Genomic DNA, 11,664 nt, shown 5'->3' with positions numbered 1-11,664 from the left:
CAGGGCTTCCCTGGTGGTGCGGTGGTTGAGAGTCCGTCTGCCGATGCAGGGGACACGGGTTCGTGCCCCAGTCCGGGAAGATCCCACATGCCGCGGAGCGGCTGGGCCCGTGAGCCATGGCCGCTGAGCCTGCGCGTCCGGAGCCTGTGCTCCGCAACAGGAGAGGCCACAACAGTGAGAGGCCCGCGTAACGCAAAAAAAAAAAAAAAAAGAACAGACTTTTTTTTTAACTGGCAGTACCCAGGGATAAGTGAGGACATAAGAAAAAAAAAGGTATTTTCCTATTGTTGAAGGGAATGACAGTAGGCACAAAGGATCTGGTGGCTAAGGTGGCAGTGTGTATCCAAATCATTACAGATCTGAAAACCATTCATACTACCATCTCCACCTTTAGGACTTTATCCTAGGTATGCAATTAAGACCAGAGATAAAACTTGGCTACTATATTATTTATCACGACTGATTTACAAAACAATGTCTTAAATATCCAGTAGGAAAGCAATGTTTTACAAGAAGTAAACTATTTACATTGTTCTAATGGGCTAGCGTATAGACACATTGCTTTGTAGAAAGACAATTTTAAAGTGAGACTTCTATTTAATTGTTTTAAAAAGAATGCCAAAGTCCTGACTTGGAAAACGTTGGGGAACCACTGCCAGAGTGTTGATTTTGTAGAAGCGTCTCTCTAGATAATACCCCACTGTAGACTTGGAGTACAAGGGTATGTCCTGGAGCAGTAAATACCCCCTATTCCATCCAGACCTTCAGGACCCCCAGGAACTGCTAGTCCTGGGAGGCATGGGGTGGAGGCAGACATCACTTACTGCTTCCCAGGCTGAGTTTCTTGTCTCCACTGTGCCAGGCAACAACTTCTCAGAGTCAGCCATCCTGGATGCATCTGCGGGGTCCTGGCCACACCAAGCCAACAGGAAGGCAGCCCAAAATGGAACATGTTCACGCAAGGAAACCCACGGCAGCATGTCAACACACCACTAAAAGTAAAATCATATAGACTTCCAGTTACAGATGATGGGCTGAACCCCTTCACTCGTGTTCTCTCCCACCAGTGACCAAATCGGAGGATAAAGAAATGTGAAAATTGGGACTTCCCTGATGGCGCAGTGGTTAAGAATCCCCTGCCAGTGCAGGAGACACGGGTTCGAGCCCTGGTCTGGGAAGATTCCCACATGCCACGGAGCAACTAAGCCCGCGAGCCATAACTACTGAGCCTGAGCTCTAGAGCCCGCGAGCCACAACTACTGAGCCCACGTGCCTAGAGCCCGTGCTTTGCAACAAGAGAAGCCACTGCAATGAGAAGCCCGTGAACCCCAACGAAGAGTAGCCCCTGCTTGCCGCAACTAGAGAAAGCCCACGTGCAGCAACGAAGACCCAACGCAGTCAAAAATAAATTAATTAATTAAAAAAAAGAGAGATGTGAAAATTGATCACGTCACAATATCAAAGACAGTGGGAAGGGGTTCGTTACAGGATTTGAGATTTCAACAAAACGGCAAAGCACAGTGGGAGAGCTTAGCAGGACTCAGAAAAGATAAAGTGCTCCAAAGGTGGGTAAGGACAGGGCCATGGCTGGGTGTGCCCCCACAGATGGCCAAGGGGGCTGGGGTGCTGTAAATGGGAAGTAAGTCCCCCTTGTGGGGTCTTTAAGGGTCATTCCAACATGGCTGCGAAAATGACGCTCAAAGAGGCATACGAGAGTAAAGGGTTCATTATACTCTTAGGTCCCAGAGAAAGAGACACGGCACACCTCACAGGGGGCCATGTGGGAGGAGCACCAAGGGAACAGGCTCCACCAACACGGCTGAGGACCCGTGGGCAAGGGCCATAACAGGGGGTCAGGGAAGAGCACACAAGCAAAAGGTTTGAGCAGATTTCACTGGTGCATTTGAATGTCACTAGGTTACGGTCATGGAACGGCAAGAAGGGGAACTTGTGGAGTGGACCAGCCTTATCATACGTTAGCTTGTTTGTGACGATGTTGAGGCATCAGGAAAATATGAAATTTTAAAATATTATAACACGATAAACGCTGTCATGCCTCAGCATCAACCCCATTAATTGGATGGATCAAAGTTGTCACCTGGGTTGTAGAGATATTAGAGGTGAATGGGACACGTTGACTTAACCACCAAAGGAAGGAAGGAAGGGTAGCCCCCGCTCTCCACAACTAGAGAAAGCCCGCGTGCAGCAACAAAGACTCAGTGCAGCCATAAATAAATAAATTTATAAAAATTAAAAATAAAAGTATAAAAATTAAAAAAAAAAAGAGTTAACACTAATCCTTCTCAAATTCTTCCCAAGAACTGTAGAGGAGGGAACACTTCCAAAATCATTTTACAAGGCCAGCATTACCTAAGCCAGATCAGGACACTACAAGAAAATTACAGGCCAAATCCCTGATAAATATAGATGCAAAATTCTCAATAAAATATACACAAATGAAATTCAACAGCACATTAAGTGAATCATATGCCATGATCAAGTGGTATTTATCCCTGGGATGAAAATGGTTCAATATATGCAAATAAATAAATGTGATTCCCCATATTAATAAAATGAAAGAGTAAAAATCATATGATCATCTCAACAGATGCAGAAAAAGCATTTGATGAAATTCAACATCCTTTCATGATAAAAACTCTCAACAAATTAAGTACAGAGAAAAGGTACCTCACCAAAATGAAAGCCATATGTGACAAGCCCACAGCTAACATCGACTCAATGGTGAAAAAAATGAAAGCTTTTCCACTGAGATCAGGAACAAGACAAGGTGCTCACTCTTACCACTTCTATTCAACACAGTACTGGAAGTTAAAAAGGAAGAAGTAAAATTGATGATATAATCTTACATACAGAAAATCCTAAAGACTCCACCAAAACACTAGTCCATTCAGTAAAGTTGCAGTGTACAAAATCAACACACAAAAATCAGTTGCATTTCTAAATACTAACAATGAACTACCTGAAAAGGATAGCACACAATCCCATTTATAAAAGTAACAAAAACAAAATAATTAGGAATAAAATCTAACCAGTGAGGTGAAATACCTGCACACTGAAAACTATGACATCGATGAAATAAATTGAAGAAGATACAAATAAGTGGATACAAATATCTGTGTTCATGGATCAGAAGAATTAATATTGTGAAAATGTCCATAATACCCAAAGCTACCTATAAATTCAATCCCAATCCCTGTCAATATTCCAATGGCATTTTTCACAAAAATAGAAAAAACAATCCTAAAATTCATATGGAGCCACAAAAGACCCTGAAGAGCCAAAGCAATCTTGAGAAAGAAGAACAAAGTTGGAGGCATCGCAGTTCCTGATTTCAAACTATACTACAAAGCTGTGGCCGTCAAAAAACTATGGTACTGGCATTGGGACTTCCCTGGCGGTCCAGTGGTTAAGACTTTGCCTTCCAATGCAGAGGGTGCAGGTTCAATCCCTGGTCAGGGAGCTAAGATCCCACATACCTTGGGGCCAAAAAACCAAAACATAAAGCAGAAGCAATATTGTAACAAATTCTTATTGAATTTAAAAATGGTCCACATCAAAAAAAAAAAATCTTAAAAAAAAAATTATGGTACTGGCATAGAAGCAGACACATAGACCAATGGGACAGAATCAAGAGCCCAGAAATAAACTTATGCACATAAGAGCAACTAATATTTGGCAAAGAAGTCAAGAATACTCAATGGGGAAAGGATAGTTACTTCAATAATAGATGGTCTTAGAAAAACTGCATATTTATGTGCAAAAGAATGAAACTAGATGCCTATCTTACACTGCTCACAAAAATTAACTCAAAATGGGTTAAAGACTTAAATGTAAGACCTGAAATCGTAAAACTTCTAGAAGAAAACATAGATATTACAGAACACTTGATTTGTAGCAAAGAAGAGCAAAGAGGTTAAGTAAAAGTGCTGTAGTCCTGAATTTGAAGGATCAGTATAAACTCCTTAAAAATACGTGATATGGGGGAAAAAAGAAAAAAATGTGGTATAGGTGAATGCATATATCATATGGATTAGATGTAATACAGTAGAGGTAAAGTAGAAGAAAGTAAGTAAAAATTCTGTAATCTTGAATTTGAATTGGATGTAAGTTATTACAACCACTTTGAAAAATGATTTTACAATATCTAGAAAAGTGAAATATCATATATACCCTATGATTCATTGGTATATATCCTAGAGAAACTCTTGAATATGTGAGCCAAGACAAGAATGTACAAGAACGTGCATAGATATGTTCTCTAAAAGCTATAAAATAGAAACAACTCCAAATAGCTATCAACGGTACGACGGCGAAATCATTTATGGTGTCTTCATCAATGGACTATTACCCAGTAATCAAAATGAATGACTAAACCAACACATAAACATGGATGAATCGCTAAAATGTAAGGGTGAGCAGAGGACGTAAACACAGAAGAAAACATTTAGGATGATTCAATCAATATAAAACCCCAAAGCACTCAATAGTAAACAACAAATTGTTTAAGCATACATGAATAGGTGGTAAGACAATAGAGAGAAGTAAAGGAGTGATTGACACATGATTCGGCATGAGAGCTCCACCTGAGAGGGTAACCAAGGGAGAGGTGTTCAGAGCAGGGCACATGGAGGGTGCTGGTTACGTTCTACTTCTCCAGCTAGGAAGTTATCAATAGATCCACTGGCATGTGTTCTTCTTTCCTTCAAACTGAACCTGTGTTTTCTAGCCTCACTGGCCATAATATATTTCTCAATATAAAATTTTAAAAAGGAGGGCAAGAGAGGAAGAGGAAAGGGCTCTGGGTCTAGGAAGCATCTTTAGGGTGGGGACAGCTTGAAAATGCTTTCGAGTCACTCTCCCTGTGATCATGGCAAGGAGGAGGCCAGGGCTGCTGCAGGCCAATGAGTTTCTGTTGGAGAAGGAGAAAGAGGAACTGAGCCCACACTTCCTCTTGATGGAGGGTGAGGAAGGGTCGTGGCCCAGCCCTGAGCAGAGCTGGAAGGGAGACAAGCGGGACCAGGCAAAGAAGGTTCAGAGCAGCACCAAGGGGTGAGATGGGGCTCCCGAAGCAGACAAAGGAGGGGAAGAGACGCAGAACGGCCATGTGACCCAGGGTGGGACTTGCAGAGAGGGCTGGTCAGAGGGCCCTGGTCCTGGGGCAATGTGCAGAGGGTCTACGGTTGGCTCAGTGGCCCCTTCTCGGGAGGGAGCTGACCTGAGTCAGGGATGCTGCTGTGACCTCAAAACCAGACTAGCTGGGGCCACAAAAGCAGAAGCCTGGCGGTCCTCACACACCATGCCTGGTCTCTGAGTCACATGTCCCCCTAGCCTTACAGTGGCAGGTCTCACGGACATAGGATGTACGTGCAGAGTCATACACACCATTGCTGAAGTGACACAGACACTGTCCCACACAGGGACTCACGTACAAACTGTAGAAATGCCTTACTCTATACTGACTCATCTTAGTGATAACAGTAACTCACTTTTGTTTTTCAGACTACAGCAAATCTTTTATTACACATAATAGTATGTACCCAAACAGTACCCAACACCATTGCATATCTCTAACACAGGGCAGAGCGGGCATTCAGTACTAGAACCGAGAGAGGCGTGTTAAATTTCAAGCTTCTGACCACATCATATGGTGGCCAGGCAAAGCTTATATGTCATTTTCTCACGTCATCCAACATGTGGCTCATACATTTCATCATCTCGATGGAGACAAAAATTTCCATTTCATATTTTGAGTGCAGGAAGTTGAGAGAGAGAAAATCCAGTGAAAACACATTGGTTTCAATTCAACTGAGGTTTAAAAAAAAAAGCAAACTTAAGTTAGTCATTTTGAAGGGAAGGAGGAAAAGGAAGTCATGGGGTTCAGAGTCAAAACTATGAAAAGGGCTGGTCCCTATACAGGGGCTGCTGTAGCTCTGGAAACTATCTATCAAAGGATATTTTAAAATAAAGTGGCTTCGGGCTTCCCTGGTGGCGCAGTGGTTGAGAGTCCACCTGCCAATGCAGGGGACACGGGTTCGTGCCCCGGTCCGGGAAGATCCCACATGCCACGGAGCGGCTGGGCCCGTGAGCCATGGCCGCTGAGCCTGCGCGTCCGGAGCCTGTGCTCCGCAACGGGAGAGGCCACAGCATTGAGAGGCCCGCGTACCGCCAAAAAAAAAAAAAAAAAAAAAAAAAAAAAAAAAAAAAATAAAGTGGCTTCTCTGCATTTTGTCTTTTTTGGGATTGTAAACACGTGCTGTTTGATATCACCTGAATCTCATTTAAAACTTTTTTTTTTTTTTTGCAAACAAAACAAAAAATGTAAGTCTTTTAGGCAAGTATCTTCCTAAGGAAAAAAAGGAGTTCATTTATTATAAGACTGTGAGGATACCCAAGCACGGCCCCACTTAAGATTCAACAGCATGAACTTGAGACCTTTTGTCCACTGTTCCGCAGAGCTGAACTGGGTTTCAGTAGAACAGGAGCCACCGCTGCCTCCTGCGTCTTCCTTCTTGCCTTTCTCCACATCCACCCTGTAAGGAAGACATAAATGGATGTCTCATCTTTTTCAGCCCCTTCTCTGAACGGCTGCGCACAGCCCAGGAAAGCCCCACTGCATAGTCAAAGAAAAAAGGAGCCCCCAGACCAGTACAACAGCGGCTCCTCAGACATGTCTGAGACTCCAGACTCCACTGGAAATACGCAGAAACCTCTAAAGCTTCAAACCCGTCCTACCGGCCAGGGCACGGGTAGCAACGCCGTCCGGCCCCCCGCAGCATTCACCTTGCTCCACTCCCCAGGAATAGAACGCACCTGGTTTTCTACATCCTTCCAGCTGTTGTCGTTTAAATTCACCGTATTCCCTCTGATACTGAGCTGCCTCTGGATCCAGTCTCAGCCTCAACCTGGACATCCTTAAGATTTTCTGTCACCGTCTCACGGTTCTTTTCTTCCAGCTCGTGGTCAGCCTCTCCTCCCCCAGTGCCAGCTCCTTTAGTCCCTCTGTAGCTGTTCAGTGTCACCCTCCTTCATTCGCTCTGAGATCTCCAAACATCGTTTGCAGCTCTGACACTCATCTTCAGGGACGCGGAGCTGAGTGTCCAGCTGGCCTAAAAGAGTCTATGCCTCCCTCACCCAGCGGTGAGCCACGCCTGTCTGGCCCGACAGGATGTCAGAAAGGCCTCCAGTGACTTTCACGCTTCAGCTAATGTTCTCCCCGGGGCTGCGTCATCAGAGTGAAGCTGTCGGCGCTTTCTGCAGACGTCATCCAGGCTGGGGGGATGAGTGTGTGAGAGACGCCGTCTTGATGGCGTTGGATAAGGCTCCTTTCCTAAGTTAGCCCCTTCCTCCTGCATCGCTCCTGGCTTCACCTGGGCTCGGGGTAGTAATGGAGCTGTGGGCTCCTGGATGGTGACACGGTCCAGTTTCGGGGGCTAGCTGCAGTGTTGGCAACACGAAGCTGACCTGCATGGTGCCGCTGGGCATCTCCAACCCCTCCATCCCTCGGCACCTGGAGCCGCCACCCTGGTCCAGTCTACAGCCGGGCACTGTGGCTTCCCGTGGGCCCCGGAGCAAGGCCTCCTGAACTGCCGTCACCCCGTCTTCAGCTACTTCCTAGTCTGCAGCTAACAGTAACTCATTTTTACTGAGCATTTATTATGCACCTGTTAGTGTTCTAAGTGCTTTACAATATTGACCCCTTCACTCAACCACTTAACCAACATCCCCCAGCACCGGAGGCTGGGGACGCTGGGCTCCAAGTGGACACAGCTGTGACCACTGCAGTCACAGACACCCCCGTCCCCATGCGGACCAGGGTCCGGTGGGGAAGACAACCCTGGGAATGCCCACATGGAGTGTACACGCTCTTACAGACATGGGCAGGGAGCCTCAGACAGGCCTCGGCGTCCTAAAAGAACTCACCCTGACCCCTGCAGCTGCTGCACCTCTGCCCGATATGCTTGAAAGAGCTGGCTGCTCTGATGCCACCTTAACCCCTCCCCCTGCCCGCCCGCCTCACCGGTGCCCCTGTTCCATCCCCCTTGCTGAGGGATACAGGCGGGAACACCCCAGGGCTCAGGCCTGGGCCTCTTCTCTTTCCTGATCTCATCCTCCTTCCACATGATCTCATCCGTGGCTTCAAATACCTCTATACACACATGGCTCCAAAACGTGTATCTCCTGCCCTGACGTCTCCCCTGAGCTCCAAGCTCACATGCTCCACACGGCAGGCATCTCCAAAGGGCAAGACAGAATCTTCTATTTATGCACCCACGTGAACCTGCCCTGCCCTCCGGGACAATGGAAGGCATCCACCCAGGTGCTCAGGCCCAAAGCCAATGAGGTATTCTTGTCTTCCAATCAGACCAAGTATAACGAAGTCTTTAAATATAGACACATATTTTTTAAAGAAGAGAGGGTGGGAGGGAGAGTCAGTCCGTATCAGAGCTAAATGCAGTCTTCCCCACCGACCCCTCGCCGTGAGACACCCCCAGGCTGGGCTCCTGCGACCTTCCCTTAGACTCTGCGGCCCCTCACCCACACGCGTGGCTCCCGCACAACACACGGGGAGCAGCCTCTCTGCCTCCCGGGCTGCAGGTACGGGGCTGCTGTTTGACCTCCTCCATCATGGACACAGCCCTCTGCCTCTCTGAAGACACGCCTCTCTGGCAGTGGGACTCCCTCCACCCCCGTGAGAACTTGTTCCCACGCTGGCGGGAGCCCCTCTCCCCAGAGTCAGTGATCCCCCCATCCCCGGGGTCACAGTTGACCCAGGTGTCGTGGGAGACCGGAGCGGGCTGTGTGAAAGGAGAGAGCTGAACCAGGCTGAGCAGGGCAACGGGAAGGGCTGGTTCGGGACAGGCTGAGACTCCAAAGGCCCCATCTGGCTGGGAGGACAGCAGCTCCTGGCTGAGACCCACACAGCTCAGGAACGTGGCCACACCAGGCCACGGGCCAGGCAGAGGGCCCAGCTGAAGACGCCTGGAAATCCGCACTAGCACTGCTGCTCAGGTGGAAGAGTGAGTTCCCAAAGCAATCTGGGGTTGAAGGAGGCTGGGTAAACGTCGGGCCGGTGAAATGCCGCTCCCTGAGCTTGAGCTCCACCCTCAGTGTCTGCAACTCCACCGTGGACAGGGCGCTGATGGCCAAGGCACTGTCACAGAGAAGGGAGTAAGCCAGCTGGGTCACACAGGTGCCTGTGACTGGTGTGTGGCAGGTAACTTCAGGAAGGTAAGGTGGATTCTGTGGGACAGTCATGTAACCAGTGGCAGGTGTATGTGACACAGGCAGGCACACCTGCACAGCACCGGTAGAGAGTGTGCACCGGTATGGGATGATGGGAGTGACAGGTGAGCAGCTAGGGACAGACAGGTGAATATGTGACAGGCACACAAACACCACTGCTGAGTGCTTCCCACCCAAGTGCCAGATGTTTCAGGGCCATAGTCCCCCCAGCCCAGGGAGACCTGAGGGCCCTGATGTCCTTGGAGAGCCTCCCAGGCCCCCTCTGCCCTCCAGGGTGAGCCTCCCTGCAGGACAGGAAAGGGCCCACGTGTGACACAAACGCCCGGACTTAGGGAGGGCAGCCCAGCAGTGTCCTCAGGGCCAGAGCAGGAAGATAGGAGCGGGGAGGCACCCTCCACTCCAGCTGTGTTGCCCCGGTTCTCCAGGCTCCTAGACACTTCCTGGGCTCTGTCTCCAGGAACCAGGGGCCTGGTGAGACTAGTCTGCTACCCCAGGAGGCAGTGCCACACAGAATTCCTCCTGGGATGGCTGAAGAAGAGCCTCCCTGTCTCCTGGGAGACAGGTCTGGGTTGGGAAGACCCCCCAAGCCAGGCCTGCCCCAGCAGTCACTGAGTCCCCAGCAGTCACTGAGGAGTCCCCAGAGCACGTGCACACACACCCCTCTCCCAGCCAGGTACCCCCCACACCCACTCCGGGTACATGCAGATCCCATATGCCCACACACCATGCGGGGGCAGGGCCTTCAGGACTGCTGGGTGGAAGGTCACCAGCGACCTGGGCGCCGCCCCCATCCCCAGACCTGTCCTCAGACCCCAACCCAAGGCCCTCCTGGAGCCCCCGCAGGCTGAGCCTACGCTTAGCCCTTCACCCTCCTCCCAGGGGGCATCTGCTAACTAGAAGATCAGCCTCAGGGATGGGAGTGAAGCTGGGAGGAGATGGTGGAGAGCACAGCCCCACACATCGCCGCACTCAACCGCTGACGGCTCCCAGGATTGGCCCGCCTTGCTCTCCAAGCATCTGTGGTGTGGATTCCTATGCCCAGCACCTCCCATAAGTCACGGCCCCAACTGTCCATCCCCTTCTAGCCCCTCCACAGCAAGCTCACAGAGGCACTCGAGGGTATCTTCAGTTCAGCAAGCTCCCATCTGTGTGTCCTGGCCAAAGAGGGGTAGGAAGCACGGACCAGGAGGGGTCAGTAGCATCTCCTCCTACCCTATGACCGTGCAGGCACCCCATGTTCAAGACCCACCTCCAAGAGCCCACTGTCCCAGCCTAACGTCACACACGTGCACACACACCACAGCCTTTGTCACTTACAAGAGGCGAACCTTTCCTGTTTGTGGGCCAGGCCATCCAAATATTTCCAAATCACCTGGCCCTGGGGGCCCCCTGCCTTGCGGGAAAAGGACCCTAGGTTCTGTTGGCCTCACTCAGTTATCTTTCTCTCTCTCCCTCTTGTTCATTCCACCTCTCAATTTCTTTCTCAATCTGTCTCTCCACCACTCTCTCAGTCTCTCAGCCTCAATCTCTCTCTTACAATGTCTCTTTCACCCTCTCTCCCTCTCCCAGTCTCTCCTGATCAATCCCCCACCATCTCTGTCAAACATTCATTCTCTTTCACACCCCTCACAATATCTAGCTCTCTCAATGTCTCTCGCAATCTCATGCCCCTTCTCATCTCCCTCCCAATCTCCATCTCTCCTCTCCCTCCCTTTCTCCCTCATCTCAAACAACCTCCCTATCTCTCCCTCTCTCTCTCATACACATACACACACACACACACACACACACACACGAGCACGCGTGGCAGGGAACCCAATACTCAAGGGCATCCACAAAGGCACACCTGTGTGTGCACTACCTGGGGCACACGCTTGATGTGCAGCACGTATAGTTTTTGTGTAAACCCATTCTTGGGCCTCTATCCCACCTGTGGCTCCTTCATTGGGCAACTGAGGCTGTACTTGGACTTGCAAACCAGTGAAGGAGAGGGGTCCTAAGTTGAGACTCTAAAGGCCAGGGCAGGGTCTGCCTCAGGTTACAGTACCAACCACAGGCCAGGCACTGTGGAGACAAGAGTGAACAACCCAGACAGACCCTGGCCTGGAGTGCCCACCCTCTAGTGAGGAGATGGACATGAAGAGAACTCTTCTTCTCTCAGTACATGAAAGTACAGCAGTTAACAAAAGCACAGTTAGAGGTGTCACCAGGTGTCAACGTCAGGGGAGACATCCTAGGGGCAGGTGGGTTTGGCACCCAGCAGTGGAGACTCATGGGTAATCTACCTGGCTTGAGGTCTGGTTCTCACACTGCTTCCTCAGTCTCAACAACCATCATGTCAGCATAATTCCTGACAATGGACTGGAAGATGCTGCTTTCGGAAAAGAGCTTAGAGATCGG

General features: G+C 49.3%; 1 long non-coding RNA gene across 1 annotated transcript; it reads right to left on the bottom strand.

The window, feature by feature from the left end:
• Positions 1–546: 546 nt before the first annotated feature.
• On the bottom strand, positions 547–7,322 carry LOC307179170. The gene is made up of 3 exons (XR_013825339.1): positions 6,832–7,322; positions 6,454–6,551; positions 547–992 (listed from the first exon to the last, which is right to left on the bottom strand). It is a non-coding gene; the product is annotated as an uncharacterized lncRNA (long non-coding RNA).
• Positions 7,323–11,664: the final 4,342 nt, after the last annotated feature.

The sequence above is a fragment of the Stenella coeruleoalba genome, assembly GCF_951394435.1.
Source record: "Stenella coeruleoalba genome assembly, chromosome: 20".
NCBI lineage: Eukaryota > Metazoa > Chordata > Mammalia > Artiodactyla > Delphinidae > Stenella > Stenella coeruleoalba.
Note: the sequence above shows the minus strand (reverse complement) of the source record. Positions and strands in the feature narration are given on the sequence as shown.